The 12,609-nt window shown below is 39.4% G+C and overlaps 1 protein-coding gene across 1 annotated transcript in view; it reads left to right on the forward strand.

Moving 5' to 3' along the window:
• Nrg (Neuroglian) overlaps positions 1–8,458 on the forward strand; it is a 206,214-nt gene extending 197,756 nt beyond the window's left edge. Inside the window, exon 22 of the mRNA XM_071695113.1 lies at positions 5,171–8,458. The gene's annotated coding sequence lies outside the window, so the exon portion shown is untranslated. The remainder of the gene's footprint in view (positions 1–5,170) is intronic.
• Positions 8,459–12,609: the final 4,151 nt, after the last annotated feature.

A 12,609-nucleotide genomic window follows, 5' to 3' on the forward strand; every position in this document is an offset into this window, starting at 1 on the left:
AATGATGTTCAGTTAGTGAATGACATATTGCAAAAAGATATCATTTGGTGATAGTGATTACCACACAACTCTCTCAGTGCAGCCTGCATTGTACAGGCTTCTACCACTGTCTTGAGAAAACTGGTAATTTTATAAATGATACAATCTGCATTTCAAGTGTTCCTCGTGCCTGTTTCCATAAACACTGTTTGAATGAAAGTTTACAGATAATTATAATTGTAGCCTTTTGTGAGATTTTGGCATTCTTACTAACCAGACATTAGTGTGCCTTTTTTTTAATGTTTTAAGTTGCATTTCTATCCCTGGGGATAAGGGAGAAAGAATACTTCCCACGTATTCTCTGGGTATTGTAGAAGGTGACTAAAAGGGGAGGGAGTGGGGGGCTGGAAATCCTTCCCTCCCCGTTTTTTTAATTTCACCCCCCCAAAAAAAGGCAGAGAACGGGGCCAAGTGAGGATATTCCATCTCGGGCTCAGTCCTCTGTTTTTAACGCTACCTCGCAAATTTGGGAAATGGCGAATATGTATGAAAAAAAAAAGTTGCACTTCTGTAAATTTCCAAAGCTATTTTTTTATGAATGAGCTTTCTGGTCTCTCAGAGGTATTGCAAGGCATCCAAAAGTTTGTGGTCTTTTACAGATGCTGCAAGGCATCCTAAATTCTAGGAGTACGTTGTAAGTTTAGGAGCAGGAGAAATTGTTAATGGCCAAGATGCATAAAGACAGCTTGTGAATGGATAGGAGCAGATGTAGCCTTTCTTTTTCTGTTCCTGGAGCTATCTTGCTGATGTGGGAAACAGCAGTCAAGTATGGGGGGGGAAACATATACCTCGCTGAAGCAGGGAGTAGTGACGCTGTTCCTGTGGGGCAGGGTAGTAACAGGAGTGGATGAAGGCAAGCACTTATGAATATGTACATGTATATGTATGGGAAGGACACAGTTTAATATATGATCAAATATATTCCTACAAGTCCATGGGGAAATGAAACACGATAAGTTCTCAAATGCATTTTCATGTAATAATCACATCATCAGAGGAGATACAAGAAAGAAATATAAGTCAATTGATATACAACGAAGAGATGTAGCTATGATGCCATTTGGTAAACAAGTGACTGTCCGAGACAGACAAAGAGCGTATTGTAAACTTATTATGTGGACTTGAAGGAGAATTGTTTACAGATGTTGTCAACAATAAAGCTGTCCAATTTGTATAGAGCTTCACTAATATTAAGGTTATAATGGATTTGTATGTAGCATTTATGGATCTGGAGAAGGCATATGATAGGGTTGATAGAGATGCTCTGTGGAAGGTATTGAGAATATACGGTGTGGGAGGCAAGTTGTTAGAAACAGTGAAAAGTTTTTATCGAGGTTGTTAAGGCATGTGGACATGTAGGAAGAGAGGAAAGTGATTGGTTCTCAGTGAATGTAGGTTTGCGGCAGGAGTGTGTGATGTCTCCATGGTTGTTTAATTTGTTTATGGATGGGGTTGTTAGGGAGGTGAATGCAAGAGTTTTGGAAAGAGGGGCAAGTATGAAGTCTGTTGTGGATGAGAGAGCTTGGGAAGTGAGTCAGTTGTTGTTCGCTGATGATACAGCGCTGGTGGCTGATTCATGTGAGAGACTGCAGAAGCTGGTGACTGAGTTTGGTAAAGTGTGTGAAAGAAGAAAGTTAAGAGTAAATGTGAATAAGAGCAAGGTTATTAGGTACAGTAGGGTTGAGGGTCAAGTCAGTTGGGAGGTAAGTTTGAATGGAGAAAAACTGGAGGAAGTAAAGTGTTTTAGATATCTGGGACTGGATCTGGCAGCGGATGGAACCATGGAAGTGGAAGTGGATCATTGGGTGGGGGAGGGGGCGAAAATCCTGGGAGCCTTGAAGAATGTGTGGAAGTCGAGAACATTATCTCGGAAAGCAAAAATGGCTATGTTTGAAGGAATAGTGGTTCCAACAATTTTGTATGGTTGCAAGGCGTGGGCTATGGATAGAGTTGTGCGCAGGAGGGTGGATGTGCTGGAAATGAGATGTTTAAGGACAATGTGTGGTGTGAGGTGGTTTGATCGAGTAAGTAACGTAAGGGTGAGAGAGATGTGTGGAAATAAAAAGAGCGTGGTTGAAAGAGCAGAAGAGGGTGTTTTGAAATGGTTTGGGCACATGGAGAGAATGAGTGAGGAAAGATTGACCAAGAGGATATATGTGTCGGAGGTGGAGGGAACGAGGAGAAGTGGGAGACCAAATTGGAGGTGGAAAGATGGAGTGAAAAAGATTTTGTGTTATCAGGGCCTGAACATGCAGGAGGGTGAAAGGAGGGCAAGGAATAGAGTGAATTAAATCGATGTGGTATACCGGGGTTGACGTGCTGTCAGTGGATTGAATCAGGGCATGTGATGCATCTGGGGTAAACCATGGAAAGCTGTGTAGGTATGTATATTTGCGTGTGGGGACGTGTACGTATATACATGTGTATGGGGTGGGTTGGGCCATTTCTTTCGTCTGTTTCCTTGCGCTACCTCGCAAACGTGGGAAACAGCGACAAAGCAAAAAAAAAAAAATTCTTTGTGTATTTGATAATGAGAAGATTCAATGATATTTCTCATGGTACTGGAGTTAGAGTTAATAACTGAGATGGCATTACTCCAGTCAGGACAATGATCATAGTTTTTAACATGGTTAAACAAGGCATTTGGTTCTTTTCCTATTCTTATACTATATTTGTGTTGATCAAGTCTAACAGAAAGATCCTTACCAGTGTGCCCAACATAAAACTTATCACGATTTCTACATGGTACTTTATAGATGCATTCAGGAGAACTTTCTAGTGAGTTCCAGATTAAGATATTCTTTATAGTATTATTGTTGCTGAAGGCATCATTTATAATATATTAAAGGATTTAAGCAACATGGTAAGTAAAGTAAAATTATTATGAAAAGGGAGAACTAAAAAAATTTTGGTATCAGTGGGAAGTATGGGTTCAACTCTATAAAATGATTTCTTTGCTAACTTAAGGGATTTATCAGTGAAAGATCTAGGGTACATTAACTTGGATCAAACAATATATCGCCTCAAACCCATTATCAGTAAATGTATTTGCAATCCAGAGCTGCTGACACACTCATTCACCTGCTCCCAAAACACTTGTCTCTCATGACCATGTGCATAAGCACTGGTAATCACCCATCTCTGTCCATCCACTTTCAGTTTTACCCACATCTATCTAGAACTTACTTTCTTACACTTTATCACACACTCCCACAACTCCTGTTTCAGGAGTAGTGCTACTCCTTCCTTAGCTCTTGTCCTCTCACCAACTTTTACTCAGAAGACTTTTCCAAACCATTCTTTCCCTTTACCCTTGAGCTTCATTTCACTCAGAGCCAGAACATCCAGGTTTCTTTCCTCAAATGTACTACCTATGTCTCTTTTCTTCTCATCTTGGTTACATCCACACACATTCATACTCACCAGTCTGAGATAAAAAAAGGCCACATTCGTTCACACTCAGTCTCTATCTGTCATGTAATGCACTGAAACCACAGCTCCCTTTCCACATCCAGGCCACACAGACCTTTCCATGGCTTACCCCTGACGCTTCACATGCCCTGGCACAATCAATTGACAGCATGTTGACCCCAGTATTCCACATCATTCCAATTCACTCTATTCCTTGCATTCCTTTCCCTTCTTGTATGTTCAGGCCCTGAATGCTCAAAATCTTCACTCCATCCTTCTGCTTCCAATTTGGTCTCCCACTTCTCCTTGTTTCCTCCACCTCTGACACATATATCCTCTTTGTCAGTCTTTCCTCATTCATTCTCTCCATGTGTCCATATCATTTCAACACACCCTCTTCTGCTCTCTCTCAACCACATTCTTTTTATTACCACACATCTCTGACTCTTTCAGTACTTACTTGATCAAACCTCCTCACACCACATATTTTCCTCAAACATTTCATTTCCAACACATCCACCCTCCTCCGCACAACCCTATCTATAGCCCATGCCTTGCAACCATATAACATTGTTGGAACCTTTATTCCTTCAAACATACCCATTTCTGCTCTTCGAGATGATGTTCTCGCCTCCCACACATTCTTCAATGCTCCCAGAACCTTCGCTCCCTCCCCCACCCTGTGACTCACTTCCGCTTCCATGGTTCCATCCACTGCTAAGTCCACTCCCAGATTTCTAAAAGACTTCACTTCCTCCAGTTTTTCTCCATTCAAATTTACCTCCCAATTAACTTGTCCTTCAACCCTACTGAACCTATATAATCACCTTGCTCTTATTCACGCTTACTCTCAACTTTTTTCTTTTGCACACTTTAGCAAGCTCAGTCACCAACTTCTGCAGTTTCTCACCCGAATCAGCCACCAGCACTGTATCATCAGTGAACAACAACTGACTCACTTCCCAAGCCCTCTCATCTGGAGCAGACTGCATACTTGCCCCTCTTTTCAAAACTCTTGCATTCACCTCCCTAACCACCCCATCTATAAACACATTAAACAACTATGGAGACATTACGCATCCCTGCCGCAAACTGACATTCACTGGGAACCAATCACTTTCCTCTCCTCCTACTCGTACACATGCCTTACATCCTTGGTAAAAACTTTTCACTGCTTCTAACAACTTACCTCCCACACCATATACTATTAAAACCTTCCACGAAGAATCTTCATCCACCCTATCATATTCCTTCTCCAGATCCATAAATGCTACATACAGATACATTCATAATTACCCCAGGATCAATTTCTGTGAAAAAGTCATAATATTAACCCAGGATCATTCTAAAGACTACTACAGTCCAAGGCTGCACTACTTCCAGTAGCAGGTTAATGTAGACTTCTCTGAAAGAGGATTTCTTTGATGAGACTGTACTCCCAGTGATGCAGCCTTGCCAAAAGTGACTTTTCACTCATGGTGTAACCGGAAGCAGAAGTGTGATATCTGTATATTTTTTCTTATATTTGTTCATTGTTTCCCACTTTAGCAAGGGAGCACCAGGAATAAACAAAGAAAAGTTGCATTGATCCACAAATCCATTCCATGTATTTATGTTTATACATTTTTCCAATGACCTTGATTTACCTCTATGATTATGTGATATGTTTACTTAAAAAGTTCAAAATTTGAATATTAATCAGTTTATTAATGCAACACAGGAAGGTTCACAGAAGATGGGTCATTCATTGGACAGTATGGAGGAGCCACTGGCAAGAGGAAGCCAGCACCTGAGGACAAGTCACCATCTGCTGTGGCCACATTTGTCTAGAAACCATCTTCACCTATGGCCACTGTACCTGCCAGCACCCTTCCTGTGGTCTCCTTTCCCAGATCTATATATCTGTAGTCTTCTGTTCAGGGTGTTAATAACAACTGACCTAGATGCTAAAATGTAATTGAAAGTGTAATATTGATCATGTTATTTATGCTAATGTAACTGATGAATTCATATAATGAGAGTCAGCAGTGCTCTTGAGGAAGTTGAACTGACTAGATTGGAAATTATTGGTACAATTATTAGTTATCCCTTCAATATTTCTCACATCAGGCAGATAATCAAAGAAAAGTCAGACTAAATATATAGCCAGTGACAATATGAATTGTAATGTAATTATTTCAAAATGATAAGTGGTTTTTTATTTTGACTTGAAATGGTGTTAAGGCTGGTGAATGAAATCTTCTGATAATAGGAAGACACTAAGGTCCATCCATCAGAGCTCTTCAGTGATGATTTACCTCAGATTTCCTGATAGAGTAGTTCAATATACTTTGGCCTTTTTATATAATAAAGGTCATGTAACTTTATATCTTTGAAATGAAGTATTAAACATTTAGTTTGAATAGTTGTATAAACAATGAAACCAAATCTTGTTAATACTGTGTCTCTTAACTTGTGCCAAAATGGCCACAGAAATAATGTTTCCTCATTACTTTTGTTTAGTGGAAGCACAGGAATAATTACATTTATGAAGGAAGTGAATGCAGTGAATCATTTTGCCACTTTGAACTACGCAAATCCCTGCAGTGGGAGTAATCAAAGCAAGAGTTGTGATGGCTCTATGTATGAGAGAAGACTCATAGCAGCTTTGTGGGCCATTTGAAACCATGCTCACTAGTGTTGAACTTTTAAGTTACGTATCGTGATAAATATATACGATAAATTCAGTGAAAATATGGAATCTCACCTTCATAGAATCTTCAGTGAATATTCCCTACGTATAGAGCACTGTTGCAGAAAATTATAGTTGGTAAGAAAGTGTTCCTGTCATGGAGAATAAGTAAATATTTCTATATAGCCACCAGGCATTGATGTAAGTGTTGCAGTTAAGATGTAAATGTGCCTCTTGTCAGCTTTTGAATCACAATTAGGCATTGCTAGTTTTTCTTTCCATTTAGAATGTGATGAGCTGAGTGAGGCTGATCCTTGATCAGTGGTTGAATGAGACCTAATATTTTATTTGTTTACAGAAAAAGGAGTATAAGTCTCATGGAAATCATGTAATAAGTTTCAGGCTCACAGGTCATTTCATTAATAATGCTGTTGTGAAATCTTTTGTATAAAATTTTTTTGTGTGAATCTCATTCCTGTGAATTAACATAATTTATGTTCCAAGACTTGTTCACATTATTTTTAACTGTATGAATCTCACAATTTTTTGCACAAACATTGTAGAATCTGGTAATACTTAATCATGGTAAGGGATAACTTATGGTAGTTATGAGGAGATATGTTAATGCCAGTGATCAGGTTTGTGCATGAGGAAAGTTATAGTATGTGACTGCACAGAAGTCTGCCATAAAGGTATTCTTGTTTTACATACAAATTTGTGTGTCTACCATGATAAGCACCGAGTGTCAAATTTTGCAAAAACATTGCCAGCATTGTGTGAATGTTTGTTATTTTTATACAAGTGCCCTTTTATATCTTCATTTGATGGTCCGTGGCAAAATTACAGTTTTTCAATGTTTTTGTGATTTTTTCAGTAAATACCATTTTATGGAAAGTGAATTAAAAGATAGGTTGTGAATATGAATGACATAATGAGAACATAATTTCCAGTTTGCTTACAGCAAAGAATGGTAGACAGTGTCAATTTAGATTTTGAGAAAGTGCCTATTTTCATTATGTATAGTCTAAAATGATTTTACGTAGCCAATGAATTTACTTCTCATTTTCTTCCTGTAGTACCATGTTTTAAGTTTGTCTTACATGGTATATCATCAGTGCACCATGTGTGGAAGTTCACAGTTGAAACAATGTAACTTTCTCATATAGAAAAGCATATAGTAGTGTTGTGTGAGAGTGATTGAATGTCATTTAATAGCACTTTATACAGTAATGTGTATGAAGTGTGTACCATGCATTTTGCATGTACATGATGGCAGCATGATTTATAAGGTCAGGATTCCCATTCTCAAGTGGCTGAAACTGAAGAAAACTTGCACATTCTCCTTACTGGATATTATCTGACTATTATTAGTCTATTAGTAGTTTTTGCTGAAGATGAATCTAGTGTAGAAACAAAGGCTTTTCACCCAAACCTGTGTATGTAATGTTAAAAGCCCAACAAAAGTTGAAAGAGCTCTGAAGGACTTTGAAAAATGTGTGGTTATGAATGAATACACATAACAATCCCAAATTGGGGACAAAGCCCCTGGAACACTACCAAGTTAAATCTGTTGTAAGAACATATGTCATAGCCATTTTCCGGGGCAGTATTGTGCTTACTGTATATGCTCCAGTATTTTCCCTGAGCATGTTGAAAGTCACATCAGATATTAGATACTATCAATGTTAGAAGAAGGAACACCACCGTAGCCTATCAACTGTTGTATGACCAAATTAACAATATGTGGAAAGGTAGTAGGGTCTGTGTGTGTTAACTGTAGTAGGGTTTGTGTGTTACTCTGAGGGAGGGGAATGTGGTAGAATGAGCAAGCAAGTTGAAAATGTTTGTAGAAAACAGGTAAGGAATTGTTGAAGATGTGAAGTTTCATACCAGAAAGTACCAAATCTTATACATGCAATACTTTTTCTTCTAAATTGTAAGATAAAATATTCAATTTTCAGACTGTGCAGGTTATCTTCATTCTTAACTTTAAATGTTCTTTAATTCCGTTCTCAGTAGAAAAGTAGGCTTCAATGAAGCCTTGATATGTGAATATATCATATAAAGGGATAAAGTGATGACTGATGTCAACATAGTTGTAAAGTGTACTGAATCACTAGATGTTGCATATTGGTAAACAATTTTGTATAAATACTAATTCATAGTCAATTCAGTTATGTCACATCTTATATGAACTAGTTAATATTACATCACTTTCCCTTGAATGTGTTTACAATACTGCTGTATTTAGGATGGTCTTACATTCTTATCATCTACCTTGCAGATATGTAAAGCTTGTGGATGGAAGTAAGAGATATAATAAAGTAATTGAAATTATCTTGATCTCATTGTCTTCAGTTGATACTGTGCCTCTGTCCCAGGCTACTATAAAATGCTAAATGAATAAATGTCTTTATCTGAATATCATTCCCAACATGTAATCATGTTTCTCCCACTATATTGATGCCCCTGATTTTAATTCTTTCATTTAAGTTACTGTATTGATCTAATCAGTGCCCATTCATTTTGAGAATCTTATGGTGTTACATATATTGGCCAAAAGGTGTTAGTTGTTGGCCCCACAGTGTGATGCTCTTTACCCCATTAGGGTCAACATTTTATTAAGGGAGGTTATGGTGCTACAACCATTAAGTCTGAGGGAACACTAGCCTGGGTAAAGGCATTGTGGCACTCAAGCTGCTTACTTAGAGGTGGACCTTGAATTGCAGCATCTTTTAGATATTTTATAAGGTTCAGGTGACCAGATTACGTTATGGCTTCCAGTCCTGTGACATAGGGAAAACATGAAATACTAGAGGGTGCTGAGGGGTTGATCACTAAACAGCCTCATAGAATGAAAATATAGTTGTCTGTCTTGTTGCTTTCTTTGGGAATATTTAGTATTCTGAATGGTGGTTTGCTACTCCTGAAAAGTGTTTGCAGAAACTGGGACTGGAGCATCTTTGAAAAGTTTTGCCAAGAGCAGTTAGTCACTAAATGTGCTTATTATTATTAATGGTCACTTTGTGTTGGTCGAGAGTATTTGGTATTATGGCAGTTTGTGTGCAGCACCTCAGTTGACACTGTTACTATATCCTGGAGGCTTCATCTCACTTTTGGTATTTTATGCTGTTTCTGATGAATGTAATGAATTGTGAAGAATATGGTATTTGTCATACTTAATTCTGAACTGGACTAATTTTCCTAAAGAGATTTTCTTTTCTCAGCAACCTCTTTGTCATGAAAATTACTAAATGAATGTAAATATTTTCAGTCCTTGTGTTTGAGTTTTAATAATGCTACCATCTTCCTCTTTTAGAGATAAATCTGCCCAATTTTTTGATGTTATTGCAAATGATTGGGAGATGTATAAAAGAAACATGCAGGAGGCAAAGAGAAAGGTGGAAGAGGCAAAAAAAAAGAGGGCAAATGAGAGTTGGGGTGAGAGAGTATCATTAAATTTTAGGTAGAATAAAAAGAAGTTTTGGAAGGAGGTAAATAAAGTGCATCAGACAAGGGAACAAATGGGAACATCAGTGAAGGGGCCTAATGGGGAGGAGATAACAAGTAGTGGTGATAATAGGAGATGAAGTGAGTATTTTGAAGGTTTGTTGAATGTATTTGATGATAGAGTGGCAGATATAGTGTGTTTTGGTCGAGGTGGTGTGCAAAGTGAGAGGGTTAGGGAGAATGATTTGGTAAACGGAGAAGAGTTAGTAAAAGCTTTGCGGAAGATGAAAGCTGGCAAGGCAGCGGGTTTGGATGATATTGCAGTGGACTTTATTAAAAAAGGGGATGACTGTATTGTTGACTGGTTGGTAAGGTTATTTAATGTATGTATGATTCATGGTGAGGTGCCTGAGGATTGGCGGAATGCTTGCATAGTGCCACTGTATAATGGCAAAGGGGACAAAGGTGAGTGCTCAAATTACAGAGGTATAAGTTTGTTGAGTATTCCTGGAAATTATATGGGAGGGTATTGATTGAGAGGGTGAAGGCATGTACAGAGCATCAGACTGGGGAAGAGCAGTGTAGTTTCAGAAGTGGTAGAGGATGTGTGGATCAGGTGTTTGCTTTGAAAAATGTATGTGAGAAATACTTAGAAAAGCAAATGGATTTGTATGTAGCATTTATGGATCTGGAGAGGGCATATGATAGAGTTGATAGAGATGCTCTGTGGAAGGTATTAAGAATATATGGTGTGGGAGGTAAGTTGTTAGAAGCAGTGAAAAGTTTTTATCGAGGATGTAAGGTATTTTTACGAGTAGGAAGAGAGGAAAGTGATCGGTTCTCAGTGAATGTTTGTTTGCAGTAGGGGTGCGTGATGTCTCCATGGTTGTTTTGATTTGTATATGGATGGGGTTGTTAGGGAGGTGAATGCAAGAGTTTTGGATAGTGGGGCAAGTATGCAGTCTGTTGTGGACATGAGAGCTTGGGAAGTGAGTCAGTTGTTGTTCGCTGATGATACAGCACTCGTGGCTGTTTAGGGTGAGAAACTGCAGAAGCTGGTGACTAAGTTTGGTAAAGTGTGTGCAAGAAGAAAGCTGAGAATAAATGTGAATAAGAGCAAGGTTATTAGGTACAGTAGGGTTGAGGGACAAGTCAATTGGGAGGTAAGTTTGAATGGAGAAAACCTGGAGGAAGTGAAGTGTTTTAGATATCTGGGAGTGGATGTGGCAGCGGAAGGAACCATGGAAGCGGAAGTGAATCATAGGGTGGGGGAGGGGGCAAAAGTTCTGGGAGCGTTGATACAGCACTAGTGGCTAATTAGGGTGAGAAACTGCAGAAGCTGGTGACTATGTTTGGTAAAGTGTGTGAAAGAAGAAAGCTGAGATAAATGTGAATAAGAGCAACGTTATTAGGTACAGTAGGGTTGAGGGACAAGTCAATTGGGAGGTAAGTTTGAATGGAGAAAACCTGGAGGAAGTGAAGTGTTTCAGATATCTGGGAGTGGATGTGGCAGCGGAAGGAACCGTGGCAGCGGAAGGAACCATGGAAGCGGAAGTGAATCATAGGGTGGGGGAGGGAGCGAAAGTTCTGGGAGCGTTGAAAAATGTGTGGAAGTCGAGAACATTATCTTGGAAAGCAAAAATGGGTATGTTTGAGGGAATAGTGGTTCCAACAATGTTATATGGTTGTGAGGCATGGGCTATAGATAGAGCTGTGCAGTGGAGGGTGGATGTGCTGGAAATGAGATGTTTGAGGGCAATATGTGGTGTGAGGTGGTTTGATCGAGTAATTAATGAAAGGGTAAGAGAGATGTGCGGTAGTGAAAAGAGCGTGGTTGAGAAAGCAGAAGAGGGTGTTTTGAAATGGTTTGGTCACATGGAGGGAATGAGTGAGGAAAGATTGACAAGGAGGATATATGTGTCAGACGTGGAGGGAACGAGAAGAGGGAGTCCAATTTGGAGGTGGAAAGATGGGGTGAAAAAGAATTTGAGTGATTGGGGCCTGAACATGCAGGAGGGTGAAATGCGTGCAAGGAATAGAGTGAATTGGAATGATTTGGTATACTGTTGGGGATGAGAGAGCTTGGGAAGTGTCAGTTGTTGTTCGCTGATGATACAGCGCTGGTGGCTGATTCATGTGAGAAACTGCAGAAGCTGGTGACTGAGTTTGGTAAAGTGTGTGAAAGAAGAAAGTTAAGAGTAAATGTGAATAAGAGCAAGGTTATTAGGTACAGTAGGGTTGAGGGTCAATTCAATTGGGAGGTGAGTTTGAATGGAGAAAAACTGGAGGAAGTGAAGTGTTTTAGATATCTGGGAGTGGATCTGGCAGCGGATGAAACCATGGAAGCGGAAGTGGATCATAGGGTGGGGGAGGGGGCGAAAATTCTGGGAGCCTTGAAAAGTGTGAGGAAGTCGAGAACATTATCTCGGAAAGCAAAAATGGGTATGTTTGAAGGAATAGTGGTTCCAACAATGTTGTATGGTTGCGAGGCGTGGACTATGGATAGAGTTGTGCGCAGGAGGATGGATGTGCTGGAAGTGAGATGTTTGAGGACAATGTGTGGTGTGAGGTGGTTTGATCGAGTAAGTAACGTAAGGGTAAGAGAGATGTGTGGAAATAAAAAGAGCGTGGTTGAGAGAGCAGAAGAGGGTGTTTTGAAATGGTTTGGTCACATGGAGAGAATGAGTGAGGAAAGATTGACCAAGAGGATATATGTGTCGGAGGTGGAGGGAACGAGGAGAAGAGGGAGACCAAATTGGAGGTGGAAAGATGGAGTGAAAAAGATTTTGTGTGATCGGGGCCTGAACATGCAGGAGGGTGAAAGGAGGGCAAAGAATAGAGTGAATTGGAGCGATGTGGTATACTGGGGTTGACATGCTGTCAGTGGATTGAATCAAGGCATGTGTATGGGGGTGGGTTAGGCCATTACTTTCGTCTGTTTCCTTGCGCTACCTTGCAAACGCGGGAGACAGCAAAAAAAAAAAAAAAAAAAAAAAAAAATTAGTTATAATAAAATTAGTATGCTAATTACTCAATTA

This window comes from Panulirus ornatus, chromosome 57 (assembly GCF_036320965.1).
Source record: "Panulirus ornatus isolate Po-2019 chromosome 57, ASM3632096v1, whole genome shotgun sequence".
NCBI lineage: Eukaryota > Metazoa > Arthropoda > Malacostraca > Decapoda > Palinuridae > Panulirus > Panulirus ornatus.